This window comes from Oncorhynchus mykiss, chromosome 25 (assembly GCF_057628025.1).
Source record: "Oncorhynchus mykiss isolate SJ-2025 chromosome 25, ASM5762802v1, whole genome shotgun sequence".
Classification (NCBI taxonomy): Eukaryota; Metazoa; Chordata; class Actinopteri; order Salmoniformes; family Salmonidae; genus Oncorhynchus; species Oncorhynchus mykiss.
In genome coordinates, this window is record NC_143046.1 from 39,159,467 (window position 1) to 39,174,221 (window position 14,755).

General features: G+C 40.7%; 10 non-coding genes across 10 annotated transcripts; all 10 read right to left on the reverse strand.

Moving 5' to 3' along the window:
- Window positions 1–4,904: 4,904 nt before the first annotated feature.
- On the reverse strand, window positions 4,905–4,976 carry trnac-gca (transfer RNA cysteine (anticodon GCA)). Its single transcript has one exon. It is a non-coding gene; the product is annotated as a tRNA-Cys (tRNA).
- A 121-nt stretch (window positions 4,977–5,097) lies between these two features.
- trnac-gca (transfer RNA cysteine (anticodon GCA)) lies at window positions 5,098–5,169 on the reverse strand. Its single transcript has one exon. It is a non-coding gene; the product is annotated as a tRNA-Cys (tRNA).
- Window positions 5,170–5,290: 121 nt separating this feature from the next.
- Window positions 5,291–5,362, reverse strand: trnac-gca (transfer RNA cysteine (anticodon GCA)). Its single transcript has one exon. It is a non-coding gene; the product is annotated as a tRNA-Cys (tRNA).
- A 121-nt stretch (window positions 5,363–5,483) lies between these two features.
- trnac-gca (transfer RNA cysteine (anticodon GCA)) lies at window positions 5,484–5,555 on the reverse strand. The gene has a single exon. It is a non-coding gene; the product is annotated as a tRNA-Cys (tRNA).
- A 2,249-nt stretch (window positions 5,556–7,804) lies between these two features.
- trnac-gca (transfer RNA cysteine (anticodon GCA)) lies at window positions 7,805–7,876 on the reverse strand. Its single transcript has one exon. It is a non-coding gene; the product is annotated as a tRNA-Cys (tRNA).
- Window positions 7,877–7,997: 121 nt separating this feature from the next.
- trnac-gca (transfer RNA cysteine (anticodon GCA)) lies at window positions 7,998–8,069 on the reverse strand. Its single transcript has one exon. It is a non-coding gene; the product is annotated as a tRNA-Cys (tRNA).
- A 397-nt stretch (window positions 8,070–8,466) lies between these two features.
- Window positions 8,467–8,538, reverse strand: trnac-gca (transfer RNA cysteine (anticodon GCA)). Its single transcript has one exon. It is a non-coding gene; the product is annotated as a tRNA-Cys (tRNA).
- A 314-nt stretch (window positions 8,539–8,852) lies between these two features.
- On the reverse strand, window positions 8,853–8,924 carry trnac-gca (transfer RNA cysteine (anticodon GCA)). The gene has a single exon. It is a non-coding gene; the product is annotated as a tRNA-Cys (tRNA).
- A 121-nt stretch (window positions 8,925–9,045) lies between these two features.
- On the reverse strand, window positions 9,046–9,117 carry trnac-gca (transfer RNA cysteine (anticodon GCA)). Its single transcript has one exon. It is a non-coding gene; the product is annotated as a tRNA-Cys (tRNA).
- A 4,272-nt stretch (window positions 9,118–13,389) lies between these two features.
- trnac-gca (transfer RNA cysteine (anticodon GCA)) lies at window positions 13,390–13,461 on the reverse strand. The gene has a single exon. It is a non-coding gene; the product is annotated as a tRNA-Cys (tRNA).
- Window positions 13,462–14,755: the final 1,294 nt, after the last annotated feature.

Consider the following 14,755-nt stretch of genomic DNA (forward strand, 5'->3'; position numbering starts at 1 on the left):
AGCGCTCCCTCTCTCAAGAAACACTTAGAAAGTACTTGATTTCAAGGGGGTGACAGGATTTGAACGTGAGAAATTGTCTAATAAGGGACAATTTTCCCTGAGTAACATATTCGAAAAAAGAGTCCTCTACCCTCAAAATACTCTTTGAAAGCACTTGAAAAGGGGGCATCAGGATTTGAACCTGGGACCTCTTGATCTGCAGTCAAATACTCTACCACTGAGCTATACCCCCTCTGCTAGAAACTGTCTAAAGGCGGAAAAAAGGTCAAATAAGGGACATAATAGCTGGAGATCGACAAAAACTAATAAAGAACACTCTCTCTCTGAAAACATACCCATAAAGTAATTGATTTCTTGATGACAATAATACTACCATCTGAGACCTGTTGATCTGAAGTCTGTTGCACTTCCACCTCTGTTAGGAACTGTCTGACAGAGAAAAACCATCTAATGAGGGACATTTTTGCAGAGCACTCCCTCTCTCAAGAAACACTGAGAAAGTACTTGATTTCAAGGGGGCGCCAGTATTTGATCCTGAGAAATTGTCTAATAAGGGAGATTTTAGCTTGTGATCAACATAACCTAATAAAGAAAACTCTCTCTTATGTGCTACTTCCGGCGCCGACAGAGATGGCCGCCTCGCTTCGCGTTCCTAGGAAACTATGCAGTTTTTTGTTTTTTTACGTGTTATTTCTTACATTAGTACCCCAGCTCATCTTAGGTTTCATTACATACAGTCGAGAAGAACTACTGAATATAAGATCAGCATCAACTCACCATCAGTACTACCAAGAATATGTTTTTCGCGACGCGGATCCTGTGTTCTGCCTTACAAACAGGACAACTGAGTGGATTCCATGCAGCGACCCAAAAAAAAACAACTCCGAAAAAGAGGGAAACGAGGCGGTCTTCTGGTCAGACTCCGGAGACGGGCACATCGTGCACCACTCCCTAGCATTCTTCTTGCCAATGTCCAGTCTCTTGACAACAAGGTTGATGAAATCCGAGCAAGGGTAGCATTCCAGAGGGACATCAGAGACTGTAACGTTCTTTGCTTCACGGAAACGTGGCTCACTGGAGAGACTCTATCCGAAGCGGTGCAGCCAACGGGTTTCTCCACACATCGCGCAGACAGAAACAAACAACTTTCTGGTAAGAAGAGGGGCGGGGGCGTATGCCTTATGACTAACGTGACATGGTGTGATGAAAGAAACATACAGGAACTCAAATCCTTCTGTTCACCTGATTTAGAATTCCTCACAATCAAATGTAGACCGCATTATCTACCAAGAGAATTCTCTTCGATTATAATCACAGCCGTATACATCCCCCCCCCAAGCAGACACATCGATGGCTCTGAACAAACTTTATTTAACTCTTTGCAAACTGGAAACCATTCATCCGGAGGCTGCATTCATTGTAGCTGGGGATTTTAACAAGGCTAATCTGAAAACAAGACTCCCTAAATTTTATCAGCATATCGATTGCGCAACCAGGGGTGGAAAGACCTTGGATCATTGTTACTCTAACTTCCGCGACGCATATAAGGCCCTGCCCCGCCCCCCTTTCGGAAAAGCTGACCACGACTCCATTTTGTTGATCCCTGCCTACAGACAGAAACTAAAACAAGAGGCTCCCACGCTGAGGTCTGTCCAACGCTGGTCCGACCAAGCTGACTCCACACTCCAAGACTGCTTCCACCACGTGGACTGGGACATGTTTCGTATTGCGTCAGACAACAACATTGACGAATACGCTGATTCGGTGTGTGAGTTCATTAGAACGTGCGTTGAAGATGTCGTTCCCATAGCAACGATTAAAACATTCCCTAACCAGAAACCGTGGATTGATGGCAGCATTCGCGTGAAACTGAAAGCGCGAACCACTGCTTTTAATCAGGGGAAGGTGTCTGGTAACATGACCGAATACAAACAGTGCAGCTATTCCCTCCGCAAGGCTATCAAACAAGCTAAGCGTCAGTACAGAGACAAAGTAGAATCTCAATTCAACGGCTCAGACACAAGAGGCATGTGGCAGGGTCTACAGTCAATCACGGACTACAGGAAGAAATCCAGCCCAGTCACGGACCAGGATGTCCTGCTCCCAGGCAGACTAAACAACTTTTTTGCCCGCTTTGAGGACAATACAGTGCCACTGACACGGCCGGCAACGAAAACATGCGGTCTCTCCTTCACTGCAGCCGAGGTGAGTAAGACATTTAAACGTGTTAACCCTCGCAAGGCTGCAGGCCCAGACGGCATCCCCAGCCGCGCCCTCAGAGCATGCGCAGACCAGCTGGCCGGTGTGTTTACGGACATATTCAATCAATCCCTATACCAGTCTGCTGTTCCCACATGCTTCAAGAGGGCCACCATTGTTCCTGTTCCCAAGAAAGCTAAGGTAACTGAGCTAAACGACTACCGCCCCGTAGCACTCACTTCCGTCATCATGAAGTGCTTTGAGAGACTAGTCAAGGACCATATCACCTCCACCCTACCTGACACCCTAGACCCACTCCAATTTGCTTACCGCCCAAATAGGTCCACAGACGATGCAATCTCAACCACACTGCACACCGCCCTAACCCATCTGGACAAGAGGAATACCTATGTGAGAATGCTGTTCATTGACTACAGCTCGGCATTCAACACCATAGTACCCTCCAAGCTCGTCATCAAGCTCGAGACCCTGGGTCTCGACCCCGCCCTGTGCAACTGGGTACTGGACTTCCTGACGGGCCGCCCCCAGGTGGTGAGGGTAGGCAACAACATCTCCTCCCCGCTGATCCTCAACACTGGGGCCCCACAAGGGTGCGTTCTGAGCCCTCTCCTGTACTCCCTGTTCACCCACGACTGCGTGGCCACGCACGCCTCCAACTCAATCATCAAGTTTGCGGACGACACAACAGTGGTAGGCTTGATTACCAAAAACGACGAGACGGCCTACAGGGAGGAGGTGAGGGCCCTCGGAGTGTGGTGTCAGGAAAATAACCTCACACTCAACGTCAACAAAACTAAGGAGATGATTGTGGACTTCAGGAAACAGCAGAGGGAACACCCCCCTATCCACATCGATGGAACAGTAGTGGAGAGGGTAGCAAGTTTTAAGTTCCTCGGCATACACATCACAGACAAACTGAATTGGTCCACTCACACAGACAGCATTGTGAAGAAGGCGCAGCAGCGCCTCTTCAACCTCAGGAGGCTGAAGAAATTTGGCTTGTCACCAAAAGCACTCACAAACTTCTACAGATGCACAATCGAGAGCATCCTGGCGGGCTGTATCACCGCCTGGTACGGCAACTGCTTCGCCCTCAACCGTAAGGCTCTCCAGAGGGTGGTGAGGTCTGCACAACGCATCACCGGGGGCAAACTACCTGCCCTCCAGGACACCTACACCACCCGATGTCACAGGAAGGCCATAAAGATCATCAAGGACATCAACCACCCGAGCCACTGCCTGTTCACCCCGCTATCATCCAGAAGGCGAGGTCAGTACAGGTGCATCAAAGCTGGGACCGAGAGACTGAAAAACAGCTTCTATCTCAAGGCCATCAGACTGTTAAACAGCCACCACTAACATTGAGTGGCTGCTGCCAACACACTGACACTGACTCAACTCCAGCCACTTTAATAATGGGAATTGATGGGAAATGATGTAAATATATCACTATTCACTTTAAACAATGCTACCTTATATAATGTTACTTACCCTACATTATTCATCTCATATGCATACGTATATACTGTACTCTATATCATCGACTGTATCCTTATGTAATACATGTATCACTAGCCACTTTAACTATGCCACTTTGTTTACATACTCATCTCATTTGTACATACTGTACTCGATACCATCTACTGTATCTTGCCTATGCTGCTCTGTACCATCACTCATTCATATATCCTTATGTACATATTCTTTATCCCCTTACACTGTGTACAAGACAGTAGTTTTGGAATTGTTAGTTAGATTACTTGTTGGTTATTACTGCATTGTCGGAACTAGAAGCACAAGCATTTCGCTACACTCGCATTAACATCTGCTAACCATGTGTATGTGACAAATAAAATTTGATTTGATTTGATTTGATTCTCTCTTTGAAAACATACCCATAAAGTGTTTGATTTCAAGTTGACAAAAAAATTACAATCTGAGACATATTGATCTGAAGTCTATTGCACTTCCACCTCTGATAGGAACTATCTGACAGAGAAAAACCATTGAATGAGGGACATTTTAGACTGAGTAACATAACCAAAAAAGGAGCACTCCCTCTCTCAAGATACACTTAGAAAGTACTTGATTTCAAGGGGGTGCCAGGATTTGAACGTGAGAAATTGTCTAATAAGGGACAATTTTGTCTGAGTAACATATTCGAAAAAAGAGTCCTCTACCCTCAAAATACTCTTTGAAAGCACTTGATTTAAAGGGGGCATCAGGATTTGAACCTGGGACCTCTTGACCTGCAGTCAAATGCTCTACCACTGAGCTATACCCCCTCTGCTAGAAACTGTCTAAAGGCGGAAAAATTGTCTAATAAGGGACATTATAGCTGGAGATCAACAAAAACTAATATAGAAAACTCTCTCTCTCTGAAAACATACCCATAAAGTAATTGATTTCTTGATGACAATAATATTACCATCTGAGACCTATTTATCTGAAGTCTGTTGCACTTCCACCTCTGTTAGGAACTGTCTGACAGAGAAAAACCATCTAATGAGGGACATTTTAGCAGAGCGCTCCCTCTCTCAAGAAACACTTAGAAAGTACTTGATTTCAAGGGGGTGACAGGATTTGAACGTGAGAAATTGTCTAATAAGGGACAATTTTCCCTGAGTAACATATTCGAAAAAAGAGTCCTCTACCCTCAAAATACTCTTTGAAAGCACTTGAAAAGGGGGCATCAGGATTTGAACCTGGGACCTCTTGATCTGCAGTCAAATGCTCTACCACTGAGCTATACCCCCTCTGCTAGAAACTGTCTAAAGGCGGAAAAATTGTCAAATAAGGGACAATTTTGCCTAAGTAACATAATCGGAAAAAAAAGTCCTCTACCCTCAAAATACTTTTAGAAAGCTCTTGATTTTAAGGGGGCATCAGGATTTGAACCTGGGACCTCTTGATCTGCAGTCAAATGCTCTACCACTGAGCTATACCCCCTCTGCTAAAAACTGTCTAAAGGCGGAAAAATTGTCAAATAAGGGACAATTTTGCCTAAATAACATATTCGGGAAAAAAAGTCCTCTACCCTCAAAATACTTTTAGAAAGCTCTTGATTTTAAGGGGGCATCAGGATTTGAACCTGGGACCTCTTGATCTGCAGTCAAATGCTCTACCACTGAGCTATACCCCCTCTGCTAGAAACTGTCTAAATGCGGAAAAATTGTCAAATAAGGGACAATTTTGCCTAAATAACATATTCGGAAAAAAAAGTCCTCTACCCTCAAAATACTTTTAGAAAGCTCTTGATTTTAAGGGGGCATCAGGATTTGAACCTGGGACCTCTTGATCTGCAGTCAAATGCTCTACCACTGAGCTATACCCCCTCTGCTAGAAACTGTCTAAAGGCGGAAAAATTGTCAAATAAGGGACATTATAGCTGGAGATCAACAAAAACTAATATAGAACACTCTCTCTCTCTGAAAACATACCCATAAAGTATTTGATTTCAAGATGGCAAATATATTACAATCTGAGACCTATTGATCTGAAGTCTGTTGCACTTCCACCTCTGTTAGGAACTGTCTGACAGAGAAAAAACATCTAATGAGGGACATTTTAGCAGAGCACTCCCTCTCTCAAGAAACACTGAGAAAGTACTTGATTTCAAGGGGGCGCCAGTATTTGATCCTGAGAAATTGTCTAATAAGGGAGATTTTAGCTTGTGATCAACATAACCTAATAAAGAAAACTGTCTCTTTGAAAACATACCCATACAGTGTTTGATTTCAAGTTGACAAAAAAATTACAATCTGAGACCTATTGATCTGAAGTCTATTGCACTTCCTCCTCTGATAGGAACTGTCTGACAGAGAAAAAACATTGAATGAGGGACATTTTAGACTGAGTAACATAACCAAAAAAGGAGCACTCCCTCTCTCAAAATACACTTAGAAAGTACTTGATTTCAAGGGGGTGACAGGATTTGAATGTGAGAAATTGTCTAATAAGGGACAATTTTGCCTGAGTAACATATTTGGAAAAAAAGTCCTCTACCCTCAAAATACTCTTAGAAAGCTCTTGATTTTAAGGGGGCATCAGAATTTGAACCTGGGACCTCTTGATCTGCAGTCAAATGCTCTACCACTGAGCTATACCCCCTCTGCTAGAAACTGTCTAAAGGCGGAAAAATTGTCAAATAAGGGACATTATAGCTGGAGATCAACAAAAACTAATATAGAACACTCTCTCTCTCTGAAAACATACCCATAAAGTATTTGATTTCAAGATGGCAAATATATTACAATCTGAGACCTATTGATCTGAAGTCTGTTGCACTTCCACCTCTGTTAGGAACTGTCTGACAGAGAAAAAACATCTAATGAGGGACATTTTAGCAGAGCACTCCCTCTCTCAAGAAACACTGAGAAAGTACTTGATTTCAAGGGGGCGCCAGTATTTGATCCTGAGAAATTGTCTAATAAGGGAGATTTTAGCTTGTGATCAACATAACCTAATAAAGAAAACTGTCTCTTTGAAAACATACCCATACAGTGTTTGATTTCAAGTTGACAAAAAAATTACAATCTGAGACCTATTGATCTGAAGTCTATTGCACTTCCACCTCTGATAGGAACTGTCTGACAGAGAAAAAACATTGAATGAGGGACATTTTAGACTGAGTAACATAACCAAAAAAGGAGCACTCCCTCTCTCAAAATACACTTAGAAAGTACTTGGTTTCAAGGGGGTGACAGGATTTGAACGTGAGAAATTGTCTAATAAGGGACAATTTTGCCTGAGTAACATATTTGGAAAAAAAGTCCTCTACCCTCAAAATACTCTTAGAAAGCTCTTGATTTTAAGGGGGCATCAGAATTTGAACCTGGGACCTCTTGATCTGCAGTCAAATGCTCTACCACTGAGCTATACCCCCTCTGCTAGAAACTGTCTAAAGGCGGAAAAATTGTCAAATAAGGGACATTATAGCTGGAGATCAACAAAAACTAATATAGAACACTCTCTCTCTCTGAAAACATACCCATAAAGTATTTGATTTCAAGATGGCAAATATATTACAATCTGAGACCTATTGATCTGAAGTCTGTTGCACTTCCACCTCTGTTAGGAACTGTCTGACAGAGAAAAAACATCTAATGAGGGACATTTTAGCAGAGCACTCCCTCTCTCAAGAAACACTGAGAAAGTACTTGATTTCAAGGGGGCGCCAGTATTTGATCCTGAGAAATTGTCTAATAAGGGAGATTTTAGCTTGTGATCAACATAACCTAATAAAGAAAACTCTCTCTTTGAAAACGTACCCATAAAGTGTTTGATTTCAAGTTGACAAAAAATTACAATCTGAGACATATTGATCTGAAGTCTATTGCACTTCCACCTCTGATAGGAACTATCTGACAGAGAAAAAACATTGAATGAGGGACATTTTAGACTGAGTAACATAACCAAAAAAGGAGCACTCCCTCTCTCAAGATACACTTAGAAAATACTTGATTTCAAGGGGGTGCCAGGATTTGAACGTGAGAAATTGTCTAATAAGGGACAATTTTGCCTGAGTAACATATTCGAAAAAAGAGTCCTCTACCCTCAAAATACTCTTTGAAAGCACTTGAAAAGGGGGCATCAGGATTTGAACCTGGGACCTCTTGATCTGCAGTCAAATGCTCTACCACTGAGCTATACCCCCTCTGCTAGAAACTGTCTAAAGGCGGAAAAATTGTCAAATAAGGGACAATTTTGCCTAAGTAACATAATCGGAAAAAAAAGTCCTCTACCCTCAAAATACTTTTAGAAAGCTCTTGATTTTAAGGGGGCATCAGGATTTGAACCTGGGACCTCTTGATCTGCAGTCAAATGCTCTACCACTGAGCTATACCCCCTCTGCTAGAAACTGTCTAAAGGCGGAAAAATGGTCAAATAAGGGACATAATAGCTGGAGATCGACAAAAACTAATAAAGAACACTCTCTCTCTGAAAACATACCCATAAAGTAATTGATTTCTTGATGACAATAATACTACCATCTGAGACCTATTGATCTGAAGTCTGTTGCACTTCCACCTCTGTTAGGAACTGTCTGACAGAGAAAAACCATCTAATGAGGGACATTTTTGCAGAGCGCTCCCTCTCTCAAGAAACACTTAGAAAGTACTTGATTTCAAGGGGGTGACAGGATTTGAACGTGAGAAATTGTCTAATAAGGGACAATTTTCCCTGAGTAACATATTCGAAAAAAGAGTCCTCTACCCTCAAAATACTCTTTGAAAGCACTTGAAAAGGGGGCATCAGGATTTGAACCTGGGACCTCTTGATCTGCAGTCAAATGCTCTACCACTGAGCTATACCCCCTCTGCTAGAAACTGTCTAAAGGCGGAAAAATTGTCAAATAAGGGACAATTTTGCCTAAGTAACATAATCGGAAAAAAAAGTCCTCTACCCTCAAAATACTTTTAGAAAGCTCTTGATTTTAAGGGGGCATCAGGATTTGAACCTGGGACCTCTTGATCTGCAGTCAAATGCTCTACCACTGAGCTATACCCACTCTGCTAGAAACTGTCTAAAGGCGGAAAAATTGTCAAATAAGGGACAATTTTGCCTAAATAACATATTCGGGAAAAAAAGTCCTCTACCCTCAAAATACTTTTAGAAAGCTCTTGATTTTAAGGGGGCATCAGGATTTGAACCTGGGACCTCTTGATCTGCAGTCAAATGCTCTACCACTGAGCTATACCCCCTCTGCTAGAAACTGTCTAAAGGCGGAAAAATTGTCAAATAAGGGACAATTTTGCCTAAATAACATATTCGGAAAAAAAAGTCCTCTACCCTCAAAATACTTTTAGAAAGCTCTTGATTTTAAGGGGGCATCAGGATTTGAACCTGGGACCTCTTGATCTGCAGTCAAATGCTCTACCACTGAGCTATACCCCCTCTGCTAGAAACTGTCTAAAGGCGGAAAAATTGTCAAATAAGGGACATTATAGCTGGAGATCAACAAAAACTAATATAGAACACTCTCTCTCTCTGAAAACATACCCATAAAGTATTTGATTTCAAGATGGCAAATATATTACAATCTGAGACCTATTGATCTGAAGTCTGTTGCACTTCCACCTCTGTTAGGAACTGTCTGACAGAGAAAAAACATCTAATGAGGGACATTTTAGCAGAGCACTCCCTCTCTCAAGAAACACTGAGAAAGTACTTGATTTCAAGGGGGCGCCAGTATTTGATCCTGAGAAATTGTCTAATAAGGGAGATTTTAGCTTGTGATCAACATAACCTAATAAAGAAAACTGTCTCTTTGAAAACATACCCATACAGTGTTTGATTTCAAGTTGACAAAAAAATTACAATCTGAGACCTATTGATCTGAAGTCTATTGCACTTCCTCCTCTGATAGGAACTGTCTGACAGAGAAAAAACATTGAATGAGGGACATTTTAGACTGAGTAACATAACCAAAAAAGGAGCACTCCCTCTCTCAAAATACACTTAGAAAGTACTTGATTTCAAGGGGGTGACAGGATTTGAATGTGAGAAATTGTCTAATAAGGGACAATTTTGCCTGAGTAACATATTTGGAAAAAAAGTCCTCTACCCTCAAAATACTCTTAGAAAGCTCTTGATTTTAAGGGGGCATCAGAATTTGAACCTGGGACCTCTTGATCTGCAGTCAAATGCTCTACCACTGAGCTATACCCCCTCTGCTAGAAACTGTCTAAAGGCGGAAAAATTGTCAAATAAGGGACATTATAGCTGGAGATCAACAAAAACTAATATAGAACACTCTCTCTCTCTGAAAACATACCCATAAAGTATTTGATTTCAAGATGGCAAATATATTACAATCTGAGACCTATTGATCTGAAGTCTGTTGCACTTCCACCTCTGTTAGGAACTGTCTGACAGAGAAAAAACATCTAATGAGGGACATTTTAGCAGAGCACTCCCTCTCTCAAGAAACACTGAGAAAGTACTTGATTTCAAGGGGGCGCCAGTATTTGATCCTGAGAAATTGTCTAATAAGGGAGATTTTAGCTTGTGATCAACATAACCTAATAAAGAAAACTGTCTCTTTGAAAACATACCCATACAGTGTTTGATTTCAAGTTGACAAAAAAATTACAATCTGAGACCTATTGATCTGAAGTCTATTGCACTTCCACCTCTGATAGGAACTGTCTGACAGAGAAAAAACATTGAATGAGGGACATTTTAGACTGAGTAACATAACCAAAAAAGGAGCACTCCCTCTCTCAAAATACACTTAGAAAGTACTTGATTTCAAGGGGGTGACAGGATTTGAACGTGAGAAATTGTCTAATAAGGGACAATTTTGCCTGAGTAACATATTTGGAAAAAAAGTCCTCTACCCTCAAAATACTCTTAGAAAGCTCTTGATTTTAAGGGGGCATCAGAATTTGAACCTGGGACCTCTTGATCTGCAGTCAAATGCTCTACCACTGAGCTATACCCCCTCTGCTAGAAACTGTCTAAAGGCGGAAAAATTGTCAAATAAGGGACATTATAGCTGGAGATCAACAAAAACTAATATAGAACACTCTCTCTCTCTGAAAACATACCCATAAAGTATTTGATTTCAAGATGGCAAATATATTACAATCTGAGACCTATTGATCTGAAGTCTGTTGCACTTCCACCTCTGTTAGGAACTGTCTGACAGAGAAAAAACATCTAATGAGGGACATTTTAGCAGAGCACTCCCTCTCTCAAGAAACACTGAGAAAGTACTTGATTTCAAGGGGGCGCCAGTATTTGATCCTGAGAAATTGTCTAATAAGGGAGATTTTAGCTTGTGATCAACATAACCTAATAAAGAAAACTCTCTCTTTGAAAACGTACCCATAAAGTGTTTGATTTCAAGTTGACAAAAAATTACAATCTGAGACATATTGATCTGAAGTCTATTGCACTTCCACCTCTGATAGGAACTGTCTGACAGAGAAAAAACATTGAATGAGGGACATTTTAGACTGAGTAACATAACCAAAAAAGGAGCACTCCCTCTCTCAAAATACACTTAGAAAGTACTTGATTTCAAGGGGGTGACAGGATTTGAACGTGAGAAATTGTCTAATAAGGGACAATTTTGTCTGAGTAACATATACGAAAAAAGAGTCCTCTACCCTCAAAATACTCTTTGAAAGCCCTTGATTTAAAGGGGGCATCAGGATTTGAACCTGAGACTTCTTGATCTGCAGTCAAATGTGCTACCACTGAGCTATACCCCCTCTGCTAGAAACTGTCTAAAGGCGGAAAAATGGTCAAATAAGGGACATAATAGCTGGAGATCGACAAAAACTAATAAAGAACACTCTCTCTCTGAAAACATACCCATAAAGTAATTGATTTCTTGATGACAATAATATTACCATCTGAGACCTATTTATCTGAAGTCTGTTGCACTTCCACCTCTGTTAGGAACTGTCTGACAGAGAAAAACCATCTAATGAGGGACATTTTTGCAGAGCACTCCCTCTCTCAAGAAACACTGAGAAAGTACTTGATTTCAAGGGGGCGCCAGTATTTGATCCTGAGAAATTGTCTAATAAGGGAGATTTTAGCTTGTGATCAACATAACCTAATAAATAAAACTGTCTCTTTGAAAACATACCCATAAAGTGTTTGATTTCAAGTTGACAAAAAAATTACCATCTGAGACCTATTGATCTGAAGTCTATTGCACTTCCACCTCTGATAGGAACTGTCTGACAGAGAAAAAACATTGAATGAGGGACATTTTAGACTGAGTAACATAACCAAAAAAGGAGCACTCCCTCTCTCAAAATACACTTAGAAAGTACTTGATTTCAAGGGGGTGACAGGATTTGAACGTGAGAAATTGTCTAATAAGGGACAATTTTGCCTGAGTAACATATTCGGAAAAAAAGTCCTCTACCCTCAAAATACTCTTAGAAAGCTCTTGATTTTAAGGGGGCATCAGAATTTGAACCTGGGACCTCTTGATCTGCAGTCAAATGCTCTACCACTGAGCTATACCCCCTCTGCTACAAACTGTCTAAAGGCGGAAAAATTGTCAAATAAGGGACATTATAGCTGGAGATCAACAAAAACTAATATAGAACACTCTCTCTCTCTGAAAACATACCCATAAAGTATTTGATTTCAAGATGGCAAATATATTACAATCTGAGACCTATTGATCTGAAGTCTGTTGCACTTCCACCTCTGTTAGGAACTGTCTGACAGAGAAAAAACATCTAATGAGGGACATTTTAGCAGAGCACTCCCTCTCTCAAGAAACACTGAGAAAGTACTTGATTTCAAGGGGGCGCCAGTATTTGATCCTGAGAAATTGTCTAATAAGGGAGATTTTAGCTTGTGATCAACATAACCTAATAAAGAAAACTCTCTCTTTGAAAACGTACCCATAAAGTGTTTGATTTCAAGTTGACAAAAAATTACAATCTGAGACATATTGATCTTAAGTCTATTGCACTTCCACCTCTGATAGGAACTATCTGACAGAGAAAAAACATTGAATGAGGGACATTTTAGACTGAGTAACATAACCAAAAAAGGAGCACTCCCTCTCTCAAGATACACTTAGAAAGTACTTGATTTCAAGGGGGTGCCAGGATTTGAACGTGAGAAATTGTCTAATAAGGGACAATTTTGCCTGAGTAACATATTCGAAAAAAGAGTCCTCTACCCTCAAAATACTCTTTGAGAGCACTTGATTTAAAGGGGGCATCAGGATTTGAACCTGGGACCTCTTGATCTGCAGTCAAATGCTTCCACCTCTTCCACTTCCACCTCTGTTAGGAACTGTATGACAGAGAAAAACCATCTAATGAGGGACATTTTAGCAGAGCACTCTCTCTCTCAAGAAACACTGAGAAAGTACTTGATTTCAAGGGTGGCGCCAGGATTTGATACTGAGAAATTGTCTAACAAGGGAGATTTTAGCTTGTGATCAACATAACCTAATAAAGAAAACTCTCTCTTTGAAAACGTACCCATAAAGTGATTGATTTCAAGTTGACAAAAAAATTACAATCTGAGACCTATTGATCTGAAGTCTATTGCACTTCCTCCTCTGATAGGAACTGTCTGAAAGAGAAAAAACATTGAATGAGGGACATTTTAGACTGAGTAACATAACCAAAAAAGGAGCACTCCCTCTCTCAAAATACACTTAGAAAGTTCTTGATTTCAAGGGGGCATCAGGATTTGAACCTGGGACCTCTTGATCTGCAGTCAAATGCTCTACCACTGAGCTATACCCCCTCTGCTAGAAACTGTCTAAAGGTGGAAAAATTGTCTAATAAGGGACATTTTAGCTGGAGATCAACAAAAACTAATGAAGAACACTCTCTCTCTGAAAACATACTCATAAAGTATTTGATTTGAAGATGACAAATATATTACAATCTGAGACCTATTGATCTGAAGTCTTTTGCACTTCCACCTCTGATAGGAACTGTCTGACAGAGAAAAACCATTGAATGAGGGACATTTTAGACTGAGTAACATAACCAAAAAAGGAGCACTCCCTCTCTCAAGATACACTTAGAAAGTACTTGATATCAAGGGGGTGCCAGGATTTGAACGTGATAAATTGTCTAATAAGGGACAATTTTCCCTGAGTAACATATTCGAAAAAAGAGTCCTCTACCCTCAAAATACTCTTTGAAAGCACTTGATTTAAAGGGTGCATCAGGATTTGAACCTGGGACCTCTTGATCTGCAGTCAAATGCTCTACCACTGAGCGATACCCCCTCGGCTAGAAACTACAAAGGCAGAACAATTGTCTAATAAGGGACATTATAGCTGGAGATCAACAGAAACTAATAAAGAACACTCTCTCTCTGAAAACATACACATAAAGTATTTGATTTCTTGATGACAAAAATATTACCATCTGAGACCTATTTATCTGAAGTCTGTTGCACTTCCTCCTCTGTTAGGAACTGTCTGACAGAGAAAAAACATCTAATGAGGGACATTTTAGCAGAGCACTCCCTCTCTCAAGAAACACTGAGAAAGTACTTGATTTCAAGGGGGGCGCCAGGATTTGATACTGAGAAATTGTCTAACAAGGGAGATTTTAGCTTGTGATCAACATAACCTAATAAAGAAAACTCTCTCTTTGAAAACGTACCCATAAAGTGATTGATTTCAAGTTGACAAAAAAATTACAATCTGAGACCTATTGATCTGAAGTCTATTGCACTTCCTCCTCTGATAGGAACTGTCTGAAAGAGAAAAAACATTGAATGAGGGACATTTTAGACTGAGTAACATAACCAAAAAAGGAGCACTCCCTCTCTCAAAATACACTTAGAAAGTACTTGATTTCAAGAGGGCATCAGGATTTGAACCTGGGACCTCTTGATCTGCAGTCAAATGCGCTACCACTGAGCTATACCCCCTCTGCTAGAAACTGTCTAAAGGTGGAAAAATTGTCTAATAAGGGACATTTTAGCTGGAGATCAACAAAAACTAATGAAGAACACTCTCTCTCTGAAAACATACCCATAAAGTATTTGATTTGAAGATGACAAATATATTACAATCTGA